This window comes from Equus caballus, chromosome 5, assembly GCF_041296265.1.
Source record: "Equus caballus isolate H_3958 breed thoroughbred chromosome 5, TB-T2T, whole genome shotgun sequence".
NCBI classification, from domain to species: domain Eukaryota; kingdom Metazoa; phylum Chordata; class Mammalia; order Perissodactyla; family Equidae; genus Equus; species Equus caballus.
The window spans coordinates 19,219,490-19,241,196 of record NC_091688.1 but is presented as its reverse complement, the minus strand read 5'-3'; the positions used below and the strand labels follow the sequence as shown (position 1 = coordinate 19,241,196).

Genomic DNA, 21,707 nt, shown 5'->3' with positions numbered 1-21,707 from the left:
TTTTAAGCTGCAGATAAAGCTTGAAGATTTCCCACACAAATGTTCAACGAAGTCAAACGGACAAATGATTAACTATCAGACACATAGAAAGAAATCCTAATACAAGATTTTGTGACTAAATTCAAACACTGTTTGAACTATCAGCCTAGCACTCTATGAAAAAGCATAATAATCAGACTATGTCAATTGCTGGAAACAACGATTCATAAAAATAACAATGGAAAATAACACGTAAATAAAAATATAAATATACAAATTAAAAAATATAAAAATAACAAATGAAAACAAGGAAGAAATAAAAATAAAGAAGGAAATATTTCTCTTTCTAGCATTAAAGTATTAATTTTCATTTTCTTATAATAAGTATTTTTTAATCCTTTCAAGATGAAGAATCTTTTTCTTTTGAAAAAAGAAAAAGAAAAGGAAAGCAGTCCTTTCATTATGGTACTGTGGTTATGAGCAACATCTGCCTGGGCTTCTAGCTGTGTGACCTTGGGTGAGTTCTATGTGATGTATTTTCCTTATCTGTTAAATGAGGATGGTTATCATCCTGATTTCATAGGATTATTACAAGAATTAAACGAGTTACTACAAGGAAAGTCTTTATAACAGTGTCTGATATACAGCAAGCACTATATATGTATGTATATCTCAACTATAATAGTAACAATAACATCTATTATCATCATCTGATAGTTTCCAGCCACAGAATAAGTGCCTGATGATCTAACTAATGAGAAGTCAAGCCACCCCAATTAATTCTTAACTTGCAAGTACCTTTTCATGACAACAGTGTCTCTAGGTCCCCACCTCCTTGCCAATCGCCTGAAACTGTCAGACTTTAGAGCTAACTGATCTCAAAAACCTTATCAGATCTTTGAACTATTTGGCCTTTATTAGATTTGTGGGAGAGCTTTTGTAAATCATTTTTCAGGATATAGACGAATTTTTAACGGAGTCATGCTCCTTTGGGGGAGACATATCCAGAATATCTTTAAGAATATAGAAAAATCTGCCTAAAAATAGCAGTTTCATGGAAGAAGTTTTTCTCCCAACAAGTAATTTTAAAATACAAATAATCTCTTAGCAACAACAACGAAAAAGACAGAGGATAATACATTGCGGAGGATCCATGAGTAATTTGCTTAAAAAAATGAGAAAAAAGCTATCTAGATAAGTTAAACCACTCTTAGAAAGGCAATGTGAAAATACAGTGCATTCTAACTTTGCAACCTAGTGTAAACAAACTATCGGCAATGTGGAATAATTTACACCTATTCATTTTTATAGCTTTGGAAATAATCCAAACTGTCCATAAAAGAGGGTAAGGAAATTAGATGAAACAAGATGTTTTATATTAAGAGCCTTATAAATTCCAAGCTGATATCACAAAAGAAAGTACTTTACTAGTGAATAAAATGAACATTTCTCTGTCCTGAAATACTTTACAGAAAAACTGGTTTCAGGTGAATCAGTCATTTATCTATAGCAACAAGTCATATCCAAAGTAAGAAATAAAGAAAATAATTACATCATCCTAGTTTTCCAATTAGCCAAAAACTGAAAAATTTTTAAACTCCCAACCTGGTTTTATTTTCTAAAACAGTTTTACTAAGGTACAGTTTACTTACCATAAAATTCACTCATTTTAACAATTCAACGATTTTTAATAAATTTACAGAGCTGTACAATGATCACCACAATCCAATTTTAGAACATTTCTTTCACCTAAAAAAGATCCCTCTTGCCCATCTGCAGTCATTCTCTGTTCTCACCCTCCAACCCCAGCTCCAGGCAACCACTAATCTACTCTGTCTCTGCAGAGGTGCCTTTTTGGACCACATTGTTTTTTCAGTCTGTAAGTTCTTTCCCTTTTTACATCACAAAAGCATAGTTCTAACTGTATATGATACTATATATAATACAGAGTCCAGTGATGAGGCAAATTCTAGTGGATAATGGCTAAACCTCACAATGTATCTGGTAAGTAAAAAAGCAAGATGCATACTAAAGATGCCGAAATCTGAACAAGAGACCCTTTATTCTCTCATTCAATAAATATTTGAGATCTATTATGAGCCAACCAGTGTTCCAGGCCCTGGGACACGTCAGTGAACAAAAAGACAAAGATTCATAGTAGACCAAAGCATCATAGTTCTAAGGAGCATACGAAAGGAAAAAATCCTGACCAAGCACAGAAAGATGATGAAGGAAAAGAAATATCTCATTCTTAGCCTTTTGACAGTCTCTTCTCCCCATTTATCAATTGCTACTTCTAAACAAACAAGTTTACAAGTTATTCCTGTGATGAAACACGGGAATTTTAACCTTCCAAGAAAGAAGTCATTTACTCCAAATGTAGATACTTGATTATTTGACAAAATATCATAGAATTATATTCTAATAAACAAAAGTTTATTGGTATCTCAGCAACATTCACAGATATATTACTGTTATAATCACAATAAAACTGTTATTTTTTAAAACTAGGATATACATTACAGGATTTGTTATAAAATTTGTTATTCTTAAAGAATGTTTTGAGGTAAACTTAGCTCCAAAGAGACTGGACACTCTTTATTAAAATACACTCAATTTAGGGGTGAATTTAGACTTCATTACATCCTATGAACTCTGAGTTGATGAGAATGGAATGTGACCCAGTATAAAAAAATTGCCAACTTTTACTAACTAGAAGTACAGCCTGTTGAAAATACACAAAAAATAAAATGGAGAAAAACGGTTTATGGACTTTCATGCCTTAGTAATTCCCCACACAGAAATTCTTGAGAGGTCAGCCTTTTCTATAGCTTTCTCATTTTTTTTCTTATACCAGTATGAAGACAAAAGACTCTTAGAATGAAAGTCCTAAAGTTACCCTTCAATGGCCACTTTTAAAAAGAATAATAGAATGAAGAATTAGCTCTTAGAGGAGAGGAAATGAAATACTTTTCAGAAAATGACCATTTTTTATTTATAAACATGTCCACATTTGTCCTTTCAAGAGAAATCATAAGTATTTATCAAATGTACTATTTTCCCAAATGTACATTACACTAAGAATATAAAAGAAAATTACAAACCATGGTTGCCTATCTTCAAGTTGTTTATAATCTTGAAATTTCACTTTACAATTTTGGAATCAGAATTGGGGAACAGACATCTGAAGAAGGATTTAATCTGCAGCTCATAGGTTATTCACAAACCAAGTCTGATCTGAATGCACTGTGGTTTCTTTCATAACAGCATCAGTGATAATACATAACGTCTTAGCGAACACAAAGTCTGATACTACTCTACATATATCATCTCCAACCCTTGAACATCGTGAATTTAAATACGTGACCCTGACCAAGTTACCTCCTTCTCTGCACCCTAGTTCCTCAGCTGTGAAATAAGGAGAAAGTAGCATTTACTGTAGAGTGTTATATGAAGTAAATAAAATATCGAAAGCATTCAGCACAATGCCTGCCACATGTCAATAAATATGAGCTGTTATGAAAACCAGTTTTCAGATGTAGAAACCAAGGGTCAGAGTTGTGAAAACCTTGCACAAGATTACACAGAGTGGGGGGAGGTGTTCAAATCTCTGTTGGTTTGACTCTTGGAACCCATGCTTTTTCCACTAATAAAAAGGATCACCACCACCATACTCTTGCCTTTAACTGATTTTACAAACTCAAATGAAATAAAGTTCTTTTAAAACATTGAAAGAATTTTATATGTAAGCAAAAAACACTTTAATGTGCCTTTTATCAAATGCCTCTGGCAAACAATTTTGTGTATGTTCAAACACTGAATCTCTGTAGTTGCTATATCTTTTTCAAAGCCACAAAGGAAGTTAGTAGCAGAACCAACACTCACTAGAAGTCCTGACTCTTAACCACAGAAGCACTTTGAGTTTTCTATTAATCTATGAGCAATTAGCATTAAGTAAGCAAGATATTCACCTGCATAAAGCAAAGTTTATTTCCATCTCATCCAATATTAGAGAAATATCAATAGATCTCTTTAAGAAAAAAGACTGTGCCACTCGACTCAAGAATGGGGAAAGGTCTAGAATATTCAAATTTAATGTCTAATTCTAGAAATTCAAATGAAGAGAGAGCATGTTCTTGGATATTGATAAATCACAATGTACATCCCACAGAACTGAATAAATTATGCTCCCTGCTGGCAAGACAAAGTTTTACATTAATATAATATTTAAACTAGTTTTGAGTGGGGCTGGCCCCATGGTGTAGTGGGTAAGTTCAGCGTACTCCACTTCAGTGGCCCGGGTTCATGGGTTCAGATCCCGGGGCATGGACCTACACCACCTGTCAGCCATGCTGTGGCGACAACCCACATACAGAGTGGAGGAAGACTGACATAGATGTTAACGCACGGCTAATTTTCCTGAGGAAAAAAATTAAAAATTAAAAAAAAATAAAATAGTTTTGAGAGTGTGAAAAAATTAAAGATGAATTTAAAAAGTAATTACATGGCTTATTTCACTTAGCATAATGTCCTCAGGGTTCATCCATGTTACAGTATATGTCAGAATTTCCTTCCTTTTTAAGGCTGAATAATATTCCATTGTATGTACATACCACATTTTGCTTATCCATTTATCCACTGATGGACACTGGGTTGCTTCCATATTTTACCTATTGTGAATAATGCTGCTATGAACATGAGCACACAAATATCTCTCTTGAGACTCTGTTTTCAATTCTTTTGTGTAAATACTTAGAGTAGTCCAAATCATAGAGACAGACAGTAGATTGGTGGCTGTGAGGGGTTGGGGGGAGGGGGAAATGAGGAGTTACTGTTTAATGGGAATAGTTTCAGTTATACATGATGAAAAGAGTTATGGAGATGGGTGGTGGTGATGGTTGCAAAACATTATGAATATATTTAATACTACATTGCTAAATTTTTAAGAACACTTAAACATAGCAAAGACAGTAAATTTTATGTTATGTGTATTTACCACAATAAAAACAGTGGATAGGGTTCAGCCCAGTGGTGCAGCTGTTAAGTTCGTGCACTCCACTTCAGCAGCCCAGGGTTCACTAGTTCAGATCCTGGGCGAGTACCTACACTGCTTATCAAGCTATGCTGTGGCAGGCGTCCCACACAGAAAATAGAGGAAGATGGGTACAGATGTTAGCTCAGGGCCAGTCTTCCTCAGCAAAAAGAGGAGGATTGGTGGCGGATGTTAGCTCAGGGCTAATCCTCCTCCTCCTCAAAAAAAAATTGGATAAAACAGTAATCACATGGAGTGAAAATGTTTGTTTACAGCATTATTTTACAAGCTCTTTTACATTCTCTAAAGCTAAGAACTGACTCAAGACTTAAATGTTATTATGAAGTAATATTACATCATTATTGAGAATAATATCATTTATTCAGCAGCTACTTAGTGCCAGGGACTGAAAAAATGCTATCTCCTTTAATCTCTGCAATTTAGTAAAGCAACTATTATAAACTCTATTTTATAGATTAGGAAACAAATAGAAAAAGGTTAATTAACCTATCCCAGTGACAGAGTTAGTCAACAGAGGAACTAGGAATCAACTTCAGCTTGTTCTGATCCTCCAAGCTCTGTTCTTCTCATTTTAATACAGTGCCATGCCAGGAAAATATTATTAAACTGGGTTTTGCTGATGATGAATTTAAGTTGTATTACTGGTAAACTGGGTAAAACTTTATCAAATCGACAATAAGGAAACACTCACCAGGAAAAAAGTCTTGGATCTTAGAGTGCTGATTTTTTTTTTTGGTCATTTATTACAAGTAAAATTAAAATCATGTTTCTTTAGTTAATTTGATGAAATCAGCTACGCAAATGGGAGATAACCATCAGCCCCAGATTTTGAAAGAACACCATATATAATTAAAAATGGTAAGAAATAAAATTAAATAATTTAAAGAAAATAAACGTTATTTTATGTTCCTGTTTTCCCTTCAGAGACAAGGAACTTTGCAAGCTGATTATAGTAATTTGATATAGGTATTAAATATATAAACTTTTGAGTAGTTTGGACAAAATTAATAATTAAAATTTGCTCAATTCAGAATACTGAAAATCTTTTCTTTTAAGTTGTTGGTGGGAACAAGGAGAATTTATAGGTAATTTTATTGAAATTGAAATTTAATTACAAAAGCAATTCTATAGAAGGGAAATATTTTGATAGTTAAAGGAACAGATTATATGGCTTTCATTTGTGCTAAACATAAATATACCTAGAATTAGAATATACCGACAAATACTACAGCTTTTTGTTAATTTTGCAGAAAGGTTAAAACACTATGCATTCGTATATTTTTCACCAATCCTACTATCTGGGTCACCTTCTACACTGGCATTTAAGCATAATAATATAATGATTATGATCACAGTCTCTCTGGAGTCTGTCTGCTTGAGTTCAAATCATAGTTCTACCACTTTCCGGCTGAGTAGCATCAGGTATGTTACTTTACCTCTCTGTGCCTCCCTTTTTCATTTGTAACAGGGACAAGCAATAGTACTTATCTCACAAGGCTGTTAAGAGGATTAAATGAGTTAACATATATAACATACTTGGAACAGTTCTTGGCTCAACAAAATGTTAGCTATTATTATTATTCTCTCTCTCATCTCAAAAAACACTCCAATTATCACTGTAGCTTGTCGATTGAGAACTAAATGAACATTCAGTTCAAACTGGGGATTTGCTCTCTTCTTTTAAGGCCTTCCCAGTAGTGAACTTTGAAGTGATCTATGTGAATGGCAATGATTTCTCCTCAGTCCCGGATAGTGATGTAAATAGCAATAGAAGTCAAGCGAAATGAAAGGCAGATCACCAATATGTAACTAATAGCACTTTCAATCCCTCCTATTTATTGTAAATAAGGTAAAAGTGGAGCCAAATTCTAACAAAACCATGATTATTATCAAAACAGAACCTAATCTGTAAAATATGCTCTGGACATAGGGGAACATAAGGACTATGCCTTACCCATTGGCTACCAACTAGCTGAGAGCAGAGTGTTTCACATTACCAGGGTCCAGGAGCACCCCTGGAAATAACAGTTGTTACTGACAATTAGCTGCGGCCACATTACTGAAATTTGCTTAGCTGTTTTGGCCAACCCAGGACAAAACATGCACGTTCCTAGTCTCAGTTTTATCTTTATCTTACTTTGGGTGCATCTATAGGAACTGAGGTCAATGCTACAATTCATTCCCAGAAAAGACATGGGAAGTGGATCTGAAATACTTGGAATCTCTCGATGAAAAGACAGTTTGTGTTGTTACCAAAAATCCATCTTATTTATTAGGTTTAGTGTTCAGTGAAAAGCCATCTTCAGAATTTTTAATTATGTTCACAAAGCAGCATATTCTTATCCTGGCTAATGAGGCTATGAAGATAAGGTGTTTTCTAACTGCAAATTCATGCTTCTGTCAATAGGAATCTTCTTCTGTGATACACTGGACAAGTATCGGATGGCTCTTCATAACTGAAAAGACACTTTTTGGCAAAGAGATTTGGAATAGGCTGGGGAAGCTGGGTCAGAAGACCATGGGATCCTATACCATTAATCAGAAAGTTCTGAAAAATGGCAGCCATCATGTGCCAAGAGTTCTAACACAACACTCTGAATTTCCTGAAATCCAGCACTTATTTTTGTTATTGTGCCTTGGCTACTGTTATGGGCTGATATTCATATGTCAAAGCCCTAACCCCCTATACCTCAATGTGACTGTATTTGGAAATGCCTCTTCAGAGGTGAAAGTTGGAGTGCCATCAGCATCATGGCAGAGTGAGTTCTCCAACAATCTCTCCCCTCCACCATACAACAAAAAAGACACTCATACTCCAACAGAGGACATCCGTACAACACAAAAGATGTCTGAGAGACCCATGCAGCCACACATCACAGGGTGGTGAGGCTGGAGGCCCCTTCAGAGGAGGTGGAACAGGGTAAGAGAAAACTGAACTCCCTCCCCAAAAGACTAAGATTCGGGGCTGCACACAGCCTCCAGGAGGGAAGGAAGTGGGGAGGGGACGCTCATTCGTGGGAAGATCAAAGATCCCTGAGGGCCCTCACAGCCTAGGGGAAAGCCTCTACCAAGGTGAAAGATAACTCGGGCATGACTTCATCAAGCCAACAACCCAGGAGAGCAGATAGCGAGAGCAGAGCAAGTAAGCCCAGGAGAGCATGCAGGAGAAAGTGCCCCAACCCCCATGTGCCCAGTGCCAGCTGCAGTGCCTGGGATCCCTGCGGGATGCAGAGGACTTAGAATATGTGGCTCTTGACTCCTACCCAGTGGCAACAGGTGGTAATTGTGACAAAAAAATACCAGGATACGAAAGAACAAAGTCATGCCCTCTTGCAGTATCAAAAATTATATTAAATCTCCAGACCAGAGTGAAAATGACAAGCACCCAGAAATCAGTCTTGAAGACACAGAAACATGTAATCTAAATGATAGAGAATTCAAAATAGCTATCAAGAAAAAAAACTGAATGAGTTAAAAGAGAATGTAGAGAAATAATTCAACGAGTTCAGGAGTTACTTCACAAAAGAGATTAAAACTATAAAGAAGAACCAATCAGAAATATTGGAGATGAAAGACACGATCAATGAGATAAAATAAAATGATTCCCTGAAAGCTGGAGCGGACATCATAGAGGACTGAATCAGCATAATCGAGGACAGACATATTGAAATGCTCCAGATAGGGGCTGGCCCCGTGGCCGAGTGGTTAAGTTCGCGCGCTCCGCTGCAGGCGGCCCAGTGTTTCGTTGGTTCGAATCCTGGGCGCAGACATGGCACTGCTCATCAAACCACGCTGAGGCAGCGTCCCACATGCCACAACTAGAAGGACCCACAACGAAGAATATACAACTATGTACTGGGGGGCTTTGGGGAGAAAAAGGAAAAATAAAATCTTTAAAAACAAAATGTTCTTTATAAAAAAAAAAAAAAGAAATGCTCCAGATAGAGGACGAGAGAGAACTAAGACTAAAAAGACATGAAGAAACTCTCCGAGAAAGCTGACTAAATTAGGAAATGCAACATAAGAATTATAGGTATTCAAGAGGGAGAAGAGAAGGAGAATGGAGCAGAAAGCTTGTTCAAAGAAATAATAGCAGAGAACTTCCCAAACCTAGGGAAGGAGATGGAAATCCATGTGGAAGAGCTACTAGATATCCTAAAAATGTCAACGTAAAAAGACCTACTGCAAGGCATACAGTAGGCCAAAGAAAAAATACTAAGGGCAGCAAGGCAGAAGAAAATAACCTACAAAGGAACCTCTATCAGGCTGTCAGTGGATTTCTCTGCAGAAACCATACAGGCTAGGAGAGAGTGGAATGACATATTCACATCTTTGAAGGACAAAAATTTTCAGCCAAGAATACTCTAGCCAGTGAAAATATCCTTCAGATATGATGGAGAAATAAAAACTTTCCCAGATAAACAAAAGCTAAAGGAGTTCGTAACCACAAGACCCCTGCCACAAGAAATCCTCAAGAAAGCTCTCATACCTGAAACAAAAAAAGGGAGAACGGTATTACAAAGTATGGAGTAAGGAGACAAATAGGTAGACAAAATCAGAAAATTGTACCTATACGTGAGAACAGGTTAGCAAACACTCAAGAACAGCATTAAAGATAAAAGGAAGGAAAACACCAAAAACAAAGATAATCTTGTCATTTTAACCACAAACGCACAACACAAAATGGAATAAGATGTGAGAAAAACAACTTAGGAAGGGAAGAGGCAAGGGACTGAATTGGTTTAGTGTAAGAAAATAAGAGGCCATCAGAAAATGCACTATCTTATCTACGAGAGTTTGAATACAAACCTCATGGTAACCACTAAACAAAAGAACAGAACAGAGACACAAATAATAAAGGAGAAAACAAAGAAACACAACATAAAAAACTGCACAACTGAATTGGTAGACTGAAACACATGGGACAAGAAACAAAGGAAATACAGGATAACCAGAAAACAGTGATAAAATGGCAGCATTAGGCCCCCACATATCGGTAATCACCCTAAATGTAAATGGACTGAATTCTCCAATAAAAAGACACAGAGTGGCAAGATGGATTAAAGAACAAGACCCAACAATATGCTGCCTCCAGGAAACACACCTCAGCTCCAATGACAAACAAAGGCTCAGAGTGAAGGGATGGAAGGCGATACTTCAAGCTAATGGCAAACAAAAGAAAGCAGGTGTCATAATACTTACATCAGACGAAGTAGACTTCAAGATAAGACAGGTAAAGAAAGATAAAGAGGGCAGTATATAATGATCAAAGGGATACTCCACTAAGAAGACACAACACTTACAGATATCTATGCACCCAACATAGGAGCACCAAAGTACATAAAGCAACTATTAACAAACCTAAAAAGAGGTATTAATAACAACACAATAACAGAATGGACCTCAACACTCCACTCACATCAATGGATAGATCATCCAGACAGAAAATCAACAAGGAAACAGTGGAATTAAATGAAAAGCTAGACCAGTTGGACTTAACAGACATACACAGAACACTCCATCCAAAAACAGAAGAATACACATTCTTCCCAAGTGCACACGGAACATTCTTGAGGATAGACCATATGTTGGGAAACAAGGCAAGCCTCAATAAATTGAAGAAGATTAAAATAGTAACAAGCATCTTTTCTGATTACAAAGCTATAAAGCTAGAAATTAATTACAAGAAAAAAGCTGAGAAAGGGACAAAGATGTGGAGACTAAACAACATGCTATTGAATAACCAATGGATCAATGAAGAAATTAAAGTAGAAATCAAAAAAAATCTGGAGACAAATGTAAATGAAAACATACTATACTATCTCATAAGGGATGCAGCAAAAGCCATATTAAGAGGGAAATGCATCACAATACAGGCTCACCCTAACAAACAAGAAAAATCCCAAATAAGTGATCTCAAACTACAATTAACTGAATTAGAAAAAGAAGAAAAAAATAAAGCCCAAAGTCAGCAGGAGAGAAATAATAAAAATCAGAGCAGAAAGAAAAACAATTGAAACAAAAAAGGCAGCAGAAAGGATCAACGAAACAAAGAGCTGGTTCTTTGAGAAGATAAACAAAACTGACAAACCTCTAGCCAGAGTTACAAAGAAAAAAAGAGAGAAAGCTCAGATAAATAAAATTAAAAATGAAAGAGGAGAAAAAAAAATGGATGCCACAGAAATACAAAGGATTATAAGAGAATACTATGAAAAGCTATAAGCCAACAAAATGGACAGTCTAGAAGAAATGGATAAATTCTTAGACTCTTAAAACCTCCCAAAGCTGAATCAAGAAGAAATAGAGAATCTGAATAGACCAATCACAAGTAAAGAGATTGAAACAGTCATCAAAGGCATCTGAAAAAATAAAAGCCCAGGATCAGACAGCTTCCCTGGAGAATTCTACCAAACTTTCAGAGAGGATTTAATATCTATCCTTCTCAAGCTATTCCAAAAAATCAGGGAAGATGGAACGCTTCCTAACACATTCTACAAGGCCAACATCACTCTGGTACCAAAGCCTGGTAAGGACAACATAAAAAAGGAAAACTACAGGCCAATATTGCTGATGAACATAGATGCAAAAATCCTCAACAGAATATTGGCAACCCGAATAGAGCAATACATCAAAAAGATCATACATCATCATTAAGTGGAATTTATACCAGGGACACAGGGATGGTTCAACATCCACAAATCAATCAATGTGATTGATCCACATTAACAAAATGAGGAATAAAAACCACAGGATCATCTCAATAGATGCAGAGAAAGCATTTGACAAGATCCAACAGCAATTTATGATAAAAACTCTTAACATAATGGGGATAGAAGGAAATTACCTCAACATAATAAAGGCCATACATGACAAACCCACAGCCAACATCATACTCAATGGGGAAGGACTGAACGCCATCCCTCTGAGAACAGGAACAAGACAAGGATGCCCACTATCACTCTTATTCAACATTGTACTGGAGGTTTTGGCCAGAGCAATTAGGCAAGAGAAAGGAATAAAAGGAATCCAAGTAGAGAGTGAAGAAGTGAAACTCTCACTGCTTGCAGACAACAACATCACTAATCATCAGGGAGATGCAAATCAAAACTACACTGAGATACCACCTTATGCCTGTTAAAAAGGCTATAATCACTAAGACTAAAAATAGCAAATGTTGGAGAGGATGTGGAGAAAAGGGAACCCTCATCCACTGCTGGTGGGAATGCAAACTAGTGCAGCCACTATGGAAAACAGTATGGAGATTCTTCAAAAAACTAAAAATAGAACTACCACATGACCCAGCTATCCCACTACTGGGTATCTACCCAAAAGACTTGAAATCAACAATCCAAAGAAACATATGCACCCCTATGTTCATTGTAGCATTATTCACAATAGCCAAGACATGGAAACAATCCAAGTGCCCATTAACTGATGATTGGACAAAGAAGATGTGGTGTATATATATATATATATACAATGGAATACTACTCAGCCAGAGAAAAAGACAAAATCATCCCATTTGCAACAACATGGATGGACCTGAAGGGTATTATGCTAAGTGAAATAAGCCAGAGAGAGAAAGACAAACACCATATGATTTCACTCATATGTGGAATACAAACAAACACATGGATAAAGAAAACAGTTCAGTGGTTATCAGGGGAAGGGGGTGGGGATATGGACACAGGAAGTGATGGGGAGTACTTACGTGGTGACAGACAAGAAATAATGTACAAATGAAATTTCACAATGATGTAAACTACTATGAACTCAATAAAGAAGAGAGAGAGAGAGAGAGGAAAAAAGACTGACCCTAAGCTAATAACAACAAAAAAAGAGGTGACAGTTAAATGAGGCCATTGGGGTGAGCCCCAATCCAATGTGACTGGTGCTCTTATAAGAAGAGGGACTTGAGACACACAAAGACACCAGGGATACACACGTAAAAAAAGGATGCCCATCTGAAGAGGCACCAAGAGGGCAGTCATCTACAAGCCAAGGGGAAAGGCCTCAGAGGAAACCAACCCAGCTGGCACCTTGATATTGGACTTCAGCCTCCAGAACTTTGAGAAAATAAACTTCTGTTGTTTAAGCCACCCAGTCTGTGGTATTTCCTTATGGCAGCCCTAGCAAACTAATATGGCTGCCATCCTTAAATAGTGGCGGCCCAGCTCTGAGAGCCATGGACCTCATGGTTAGAAGCAAGATGGAACATTTCCCAGAATATTCACTGAGTAGCTAGTTGCTAAATAACTATTTTATTTCCTTTGCTTCGTAGGATTATACTGCCTGCTGGATGATAACCTTACTACTTGAGATGGTGCTGCTGGAGGCCAGTTCTATGCTTAGCACTAACAAAGTCTTGAAGGGGGCCAGAAGGAGTATGACAGGCTGATCTATCTTCTACTTAGTGTTGAGGCCCCTGTGGGGCTCAACTAGGTCTTCAATGAGTCCTATGCCCACGATAAAACCAGATACTGCCAGCTAAACCTGCATAACGCGCAATCACAGATTCTCCTAATACTTTATGAATGTTATTCCTTAATGATTAATTCTACCTCACTACCAAGTAACTACTATCTTTCCATTGTAACAGGCAAATAGGATCTGTCTAGATCACAAGGAAGGAACAGAATGAAGATAGGAGCTCAAAGGGAAAGAAACAAAAGATTGAGTTATCTTGTGCTGCCATCATTTACTGCTGTAAAATCTCAATACATCCAGTCAGAGCTAAGACAATTCTATTACTGCCTCATTACAAGCATACTTCATTATATACAGAAATTGTTGATCACATATCAAAAACATCAGAGAAATGTTTTATTGAGAAGAACCCAAGGAAAAAATTTTTGAAGAGTAAAAAATGTTTTTGTGATACAAATACATTTAATTGACCAACACTGAAAGTGTACTTTTTTTTCTGCTGAGGAAGACTTACTCTGAGCTAACATCTGTTGCCAATCTTCCTCTTTTGGCTTGAGGAAGATTTGCCCTGAGCTAACATCTGTGCCAATCTTCCTCTACTTTGTATATGGGTTGCTGCCACAGAATGGCTGGCAATGAGTGGTGTAGGTCCACCCAGGGAACTGAACTCTGGCCAGTGAAGCAGAGCACATGAAACTTAACCACTAGGTCACAGGGCCGGCCCTGACAGTGCACCTTTTAAAATATATTAGACTGTTTACAAAAAGAAGGCAACCCAAACCAAGATACCACCTCATACTCATTAGGATAGCTACTATTTAAAAAATAAAACAAAACAGCCAACAGCATGTGTTGGTGAGGATGCAGAGAAACTGGAAGCCTGTGCACCATTGGTGGGAATGTAAGATGGTATAAACACCATGGAAAACAGCATGGTGATTCCTCAAAAAGTTAAAAATAGAATTACCACATAACCCAGCAATTCAACTTCCACGTATATATGCAAAAGAGTTGAGAGCGGGAGTTCAAAGAGATATTTGTAAACCCACGTTTAGCAGCATTACTCATAATGGCCAAGGAGTAGAAGCAATGTAAGTGTCTATCAACAGATGTATGGATAAACAAAATGTGGTATACACATACAACGGAATATGATTCAGCTTTAAAAAGGAAGGAAATATTTTTTTTGAGGAAGATTTGCCCTGAGCTAACATTCACCCCAACCCTCCTCTTTTTGCTGAGGAAGGCTGGCCCTGAGCTAATATCTGTGCCCATCTTCCTCTACTTTATATGTGGGACACCTGCCACAGCATGGCTTGATAAGGTTTGTGTAGGTCCATGCCCAGAATCCAAACCAGTGAACCCCAGGCCACCAAAGTGGAATACAGGCACTTAACCGCTACACCACTGGGCCAGCCCTGGAAGGAAATTCTGACACATGCTACAACACAGATGAACCTTGAAAACATTATATTAAGTTAAATACGCCTCTCACAAAAGCACAAATACTATATGATTCCACCTACAAGAGGGCAAACTTTGTTTAGCAGAAAGGCCTTTTTGAAGAACCAGAAGACTTTTTAGAATTACTATGATGAAAGGGTCAAGAATAACTTCGTGTGTCATGAATCACTGTTTTTTTTTTGTTGTAACGCTGATGTTTATTTATTATGAATAGTTTTATCTTTTCATGTATTGTCTCAGAAACATTTATAGTGACTTAACCTTTGTTTTCTCCGGGAAATCTGAAACACAAGCTCTTCCCTTGACCTTGTGATCTCCTCCAGCTACAACACGTCCTTCTGCTGTTTCTATTCCTCGCCTCCAGGTCCTGCCTTAGCCTATGATGTCTAACATCTGCCACAACACTCTTGTGAAACTGCCACTAACAATTCACCAGTGTCTTCTATGCTGCTCAATCTAATGGTCGCTTTTTAACCTTATCTTATTTGGCCTCTCAGTAGTAAAATGAAACTGTTAAAGATTCTTTTTCTTTTGGAACTCCTTCCTTCCTTGATATTTGTCTCTTGAACTTTTCATTCTATCTTCCTGGTAACTCATCTTCAGTCTGCTTTTACAGATCTGTAATATTAAACTGAGCTAATCCACCTAGGCTGCACAGGCATTGGCCAATAAAATCAAGGCATGCACACTGTTCAAAGAAAACCATCTTGGATCCTCTCTTCCTGTTTCTGCCCTTGGCTTACTTCCCCACTCCTTTCCAGTGTCTTCCAGACTTCTACCTCATGTGTTTTCACCTCAAATTTCCAGCATCACACTTGTCTCTTGGGCTTAAGGAGAGTTTCCCAATATCTTTATTGTCCCTTTGGTACTACTAAGACACCATGTGCACTCATCCTCTAAAATAAATAACCATTGTTTTCCTTTCTCTTCCCAATCTTAGAAATATATCCAATTCAACTATGCTTTTGTAAGTTCTAAGGCATTTCTAAAATAACCCATTACAAAGTTAAAAATTCAAACAAATGACATATTTTTAAAATGCACCAAAACAACCAGTTTGCCCACTGTTGCTTTTTTTCCATAAAGGATCTGCTGTGTTGGTACATGGATGCTAACTTAGTCTTGACCTAGTGTGGCCATGTCATAGGATGGAAATTTTTATTTCAGCTTTAAGACAGGTTTTAACAACTCTTTCAAATTATATGGTGTTGAAAGTCAGCAATATCACCTCAGATATAGTTTTCTTTTCTGCTTTTATTACCCCAGTTGTTTCCTTTGTTAACATCTGTCTCTTGAGACAAGACCATTTACCAATGCAAACCTTTTCTGGAATATTCATTTCAACCAAGGAAAGTGGACTCATTATCCTCTCAGAAAAATAAAAGGCAGAAAAAGAAATTCAGAACAACAAATGAAGAACGTGAATATCCTTCCAAGGCAAAGATATTTTCTATTTTTATCAGTCATATAACATTCTTTTAAATTAAGTTTATAAATTGTCTAAGTTCTATGAAACCAACTAAAAAATATCTATTGAATATAACTAACTTGAAAGTCATTTATCCAGTCATAAAGTTTAGTGTATTTAAAAGTGAGTTCTCTAGAATCAGACCAGTTTCAGTAAGTCATTCTGCCAAGTATAAACTGTGTGACCTTGGGCAACATAATCCGTCTGATCCTACTTCCCCATATGTAAAATGGGTATAACAGCCAGCCCCTCTGATAGGGTTACTGTATGGATCAAATAAGATCACGTAGGTAAAGAGCACAGTGCCTGGAACATGCAAGCACTTAATAAATGTTACCTATTACTATTAAATTATTACTGTTATTAAATAGTATGGGGTTCAAAGCAACATGTAAGATACTTTAGGAATACCAAGGATATAAGATATTGATCCTGCCTCATGGAGTTCATAATTTAGGAGTAGAAGTAAAATGTCTGCAAATAATTGTAACAGGAAGCAATAAGTGCCAAGAACTTTAAGGGTTAATATAACAAACTATAAAGTCTGTGTGTAGCAGGTGGCTTCTGAACTGAGAATGGGCAAACGGATGATAAGATTTTGAAAAATATGTGGAGATTAAGAAGTCATTCCAGGCTCTGAGAAGAGATTGTGTCAAGGTTCAGAATTAAGAAAACACAGGGCTTGCCTTGAAAACCACACACACAAAATTAATTTGGCTTCACTATAAAGTACACCAGGGGAATATAAGACTAAAAAGGTATGTTAGGACCAAGCAGTAGAAAGCCTTGACTGCCAAATTGGAAAGGTTTTATTTGAATCAGAAGGCAAAGGGAGAAAAATGAATGTCTTTGGAACAAAGGAATAAATAAAACAGTTAAAATATGATTTAAGGAGACTAGAGAATTGTCAAAGGAGCCTGAAGGCAGGAAGACTAATTAGAAAATGATCACAATAGCCCAGGCATTAAGGAGTTAATGCTGGAACCAGAAGTTCTGCTAACAGTAGGAAAAAAGGATGTTACAGTAAAAGCAGGAAAGGGAGAATCAACAGGATTAGTTACAGAATCAATAGTAATCTAAGGTAATGCTGTAATTCTGAACAAGGGGTAACTAGGAGAACGATCCTATAGTTAGTCCACAGGGGAAGTATGGTTTCCTGAGCATATACCTCCACAACTTAGCACCAAGGAAAAAAAATTTTTCTGAAACAAATCAGTAAGCATAATAGCAATAAAACAACAGCAGTAGTAATTATTTATATACTATTTGCCAGGTTCTGTTCTAAATGCTTTACATATATTAATTCATTTTCTCATCACAATAATCCTGCGAGAAGATAATATTACTTCCCCATTTTTGCGCAAACAGAAGACAAAGGTTTTAAGTAAGTTGCCCCAAGTCAGGAAACTAAGGAGTAATAGAGCAGTGATTTGAACCCAGGGAAGATGGCTCCAGCGTCCATGTTCCTACTCACTATACGAAATGCCTCTAGATATACCATGCACGACATTAATACCCACCCTAAGAAATGGTTTGCAAATGTATTGCAGATAGAGCCTTAGTGATCATCCAATTCTAATCAAAGTCATCAATATATCTCCTTAGGGAAATAGGAATGTAACGTAAACAACACTGCAATCTGTCCAGTTGTGTTTCAACATTTTGAGGTAAATATTAGGTTGACATAACTGACCAAAAGAAGTAGCCTGCATTGAGCTTAGAAAAAAGGATTACACAAAAAGAATTTCCCTGTATAGGGGAAAGGCCAACTATTTGGCAAACAAAACTCTAGAGTAGAAAAGAGATTACTTTAGCTTAAGGTCAACGCCCCCAGGAGTCAGCAAGAAAACTTGGTAGTAGTCAGTTTGCAGTGTAAACTGTCCTCTAGGAGTCATCTAACTTATAAATATTTTGGTTCAGCCGGCAGTTACTGATTTCAATGTAAATAAATAAACAGGTGTTCTGATATTTCAGCCTACTTTCTTCTAAATGTGGTCCCTGTGAGTCTGATAAGTTTTCAGCAGACTGGTAAAATAAAATTACTAAACTTGGAAATTTGGGGCTCGAACTCTGTACCTACAACTAGGCAATGATTGTGTTAAGATCCAGGTGACTAGCTGGTTTCTTTCTCTATTTATTTCTGCAATTATTGATTGCTTATTATATGTTAACTCCTGGGTGAGGTGGGGATATACCAATATATCACAAATCAAAACAGAGCTGCTGCCCTTAAAGCACTTACCATCTAGTTTCCCTCTAAAACAGTAGTATAAAAAGAAGTATCTGCTGATTAATATTAGTTGTATTTGACAGAACAAGGTGGCTGAGGTAAATGGGATGGGAAGTAGAATTTTCATTCACTCTATTTTTTTTCACCTTTTGTTATTTTTTAAGCAATGTGAAGGCATTATATATTTTTAAACGATTAAATAAAATTTTTTAAAATTGGGAAAAAAGAATTGATGAATCAGAAAATAAATTTGAGGAACTAGTCAGAATACAGCACAGAGGGATAAAAGAGACAAAAAAAAATAAAAAAGGAATCAAGAGCTATTGCTCGGAGAATAAGGAGAGCCAGAATAGGGATTCCAAAATAAGAGAATTAAGGAGAATGGAGGAGAGGCAATAACTAAAGACATAAATGATTGAGAATTTCCAGAATCCAAGATGTGTCTTCAGACTGAAGAAAGCATATCACATCTCAAGAAAGATAAATAAAACAAAACCTATACCTAGACATATTGTGATAAAACTGCCAAACATAAAAGTTACAGAGGAAAATCTTGAAAGCATTCAGGGGGAAAAAAAGACAGATTACGTACTAAGAAACAGCAATATGCTGACAGCCAACTTCCCATTTCCAAGAAGACAGAAGATAATGAAATTATAACTTCAAAGTGCTTAGGGAAAATAACCATCAACCTAGAATCTATACTTAGCTAAATATCAGTCAAGAATGAAAGCAAAATAACATTTCAGTGAGAATGAGAGCATTTCCCACTAACAGAGCTTTGCTAAAAGAACTACTGAAAAATTTGCTTCATGGCATAGGAAACTGAATCCCAAAAGTAGGATGAAGGAAGCAATGGAAATTTTTAAAAACCTAACAAATATGTCAAAGCTAAAACAAAAACTATTTTATATAATAGTAAATAATTCATGGGAGGTGGTTTAAAACAATGTGGTACTATAATGTAAGAAATTAGGACATGTTTGGAAATGTCAGGACAAGGAAGATGAGAGAGATCAGAATTTAAGTGTTTTTTTTCTTTTTTTAAATGTGGAATGATTTTTTTCTTTTTTTAAAGATTTCATTTTTTCGTTTTTCTCTCAAATCCTCCCAGTATATAGTTGTAGATTTTAGTTGTGGGTCCTTCTAGTGTGGCATGTGGGACGCCGCCTCAGCATGGCTTGATGAGCAGTGCCACGTCCGCGCCCAGGACTCAAACAGGAAAAACCCTGGGCCGCCGAAGCAGAGCGCGCAAACTTAACCACTTGGCCACGGGGCCGACTCCTAAGTGTTCTTAAGAGCCTTGTTTTATTCAGAATCTGAATGATATTGGTATTTTAGACTTTATAAGTATGCATTTCTTAGTCTAAAGGTAACAACAACAAAATTAGAAACAAAATGTAGAACTTCCAAAGTAGTGGGATAAAAGAGGGAATTAGAAAAACTAACAACAGTGCAGCCACTCTATGATATTCACATGACGAAATCATCTAACAACGCATTTCTCAGAACATATCCCCCTCATTAAGTGAACATGAGTGTATTCAAAGAAACTTGGGGTTGTGATTTTTGTCTAATGGAGTGAACCTCAATAAGATTCATAGAAAACAGTTTTTAGAGGATTGTTCTGGTAGAAGTACCACCATTGGACTAAATGGGATAGAGACAATACAAAACGAAAAGAGGTCTTTGGACTCCCCTACTTTCACCGGCAGGAAGTAGGCTGGCAGGCTCCTAAGTTGCAGCTTTTCTTATGGAAAAAGGTCAAGGGTCAAAAGCAAGAGGCCAGAGAGCAGAGTCAAGAGCAGCTGTAAATAATTCCCAGGCAGCAGAACTGAGCCCTAATCAAGGAAGTGGCAACATGTGCACGACTGGATTTTAGAATTGCTAGGGATCGTCTCCGCCTCTTCTTTTCCCCCTTTGCCAATGTGAAGGTGTACAGTAGTTATCCAATGCCTGTCCTGATATTATATGTTGGGAGATGGGGGGAACCAGCTCGTCTCTTTAGTTCATAGCAGTTAAGATAGAGAGTAATAGTACTCAAGGAGCTGTACCAAAGGAGTCATACCCAAGGAGCCTCGCATCAACCACACTGGACCTGATTTAAAGATGAGATCCTAGACTTTAAGCTACTATCATATGGGATAAAATTTGGGGGTCTTGGGATGAGGAAATGAGCATACTTTGCTATTAGAAGGGATGTAAACTGTTGCGGCCAGAGGCAGACTGTATTAGATTGTATTTTCCAAGATGGCCATACGACAAGATCTCTCATCCCACATGTTCCTCCAATGTAATACTGACATTCCTCCTCCTATCAACAGGTAGGGTCTATGTTCCCTCCCCCTGAACCTAGGCAGGTCTGTGACTACAAGGAAAATGATGCTATAGGATTTCTGAGGCAATGTTATTAAGGGCAATATAGCTCCCACCTGATATTCTAGGACACTCCTGGAAACCAGCCTTCAGCCTGTGAGGAAGCTCAGGCTACACAGAGATGCTACATGTTGGTGTTCAAGGCAACAGCCAGTATCAGCCAGTCTTGGAGGTGATGCCAGACACCAGCTGACTGCAATCGCACAAGAGATCTCAAGTGAGAACTGCCCAGAAGAGGCCAGTCAACCCCCAGAACCATCGGAGAAAATAAATAATTGATTGCTATTCTTTTAAGCCAATAAGTTTTGGGATGATTTGTTATGTAGCAACAGATATCCCAGAACATGAGGGTTGAGGTAAGGGAAATCAACCATCAACTAGATAAACTATAAAATACGCAATTGCTTTTGCAGATAATCTTTTCATTGATTCAGCACAAAGAATTGTTGAACTGTGTTTGTCTGTTTTTTTTCTTTTTGCTTAGTCATACATTCATTAGCTTTTTACTGAAGGTTCCTTCTATAAAGTCCTACCATTATGTTAGTTAACTAAGAAAGACTATTTTCCATGTCTCAGCATGTAGAGAAGTAAGAGCAGTACCTCTGTTGGCAGCAGGAAGCAATCACCCCAGAGCCCAGGAAAGACACAGACCTGGAGTATAAAAATTCATAAGGAATAGCGTCCCTTCCCACAGGAGTCATTTTGTCACG

General features: G+C 37.1%; 1 protein-coding gene across 2 annotated transcripts in view; it reads right to left on the bottom strand.

The window, feature by feature from the left end:
• SWT1 (SWT1 RNA endoribonuclease homolog) overlaps positions 1–21,707 on the bottom strand; it is a 101,546-nt gene that overhangs the window by 14,973 nt on the left and 64,866 nt on the right. The gene's annotated exons all lie outside the window — the stretch shown is intronic.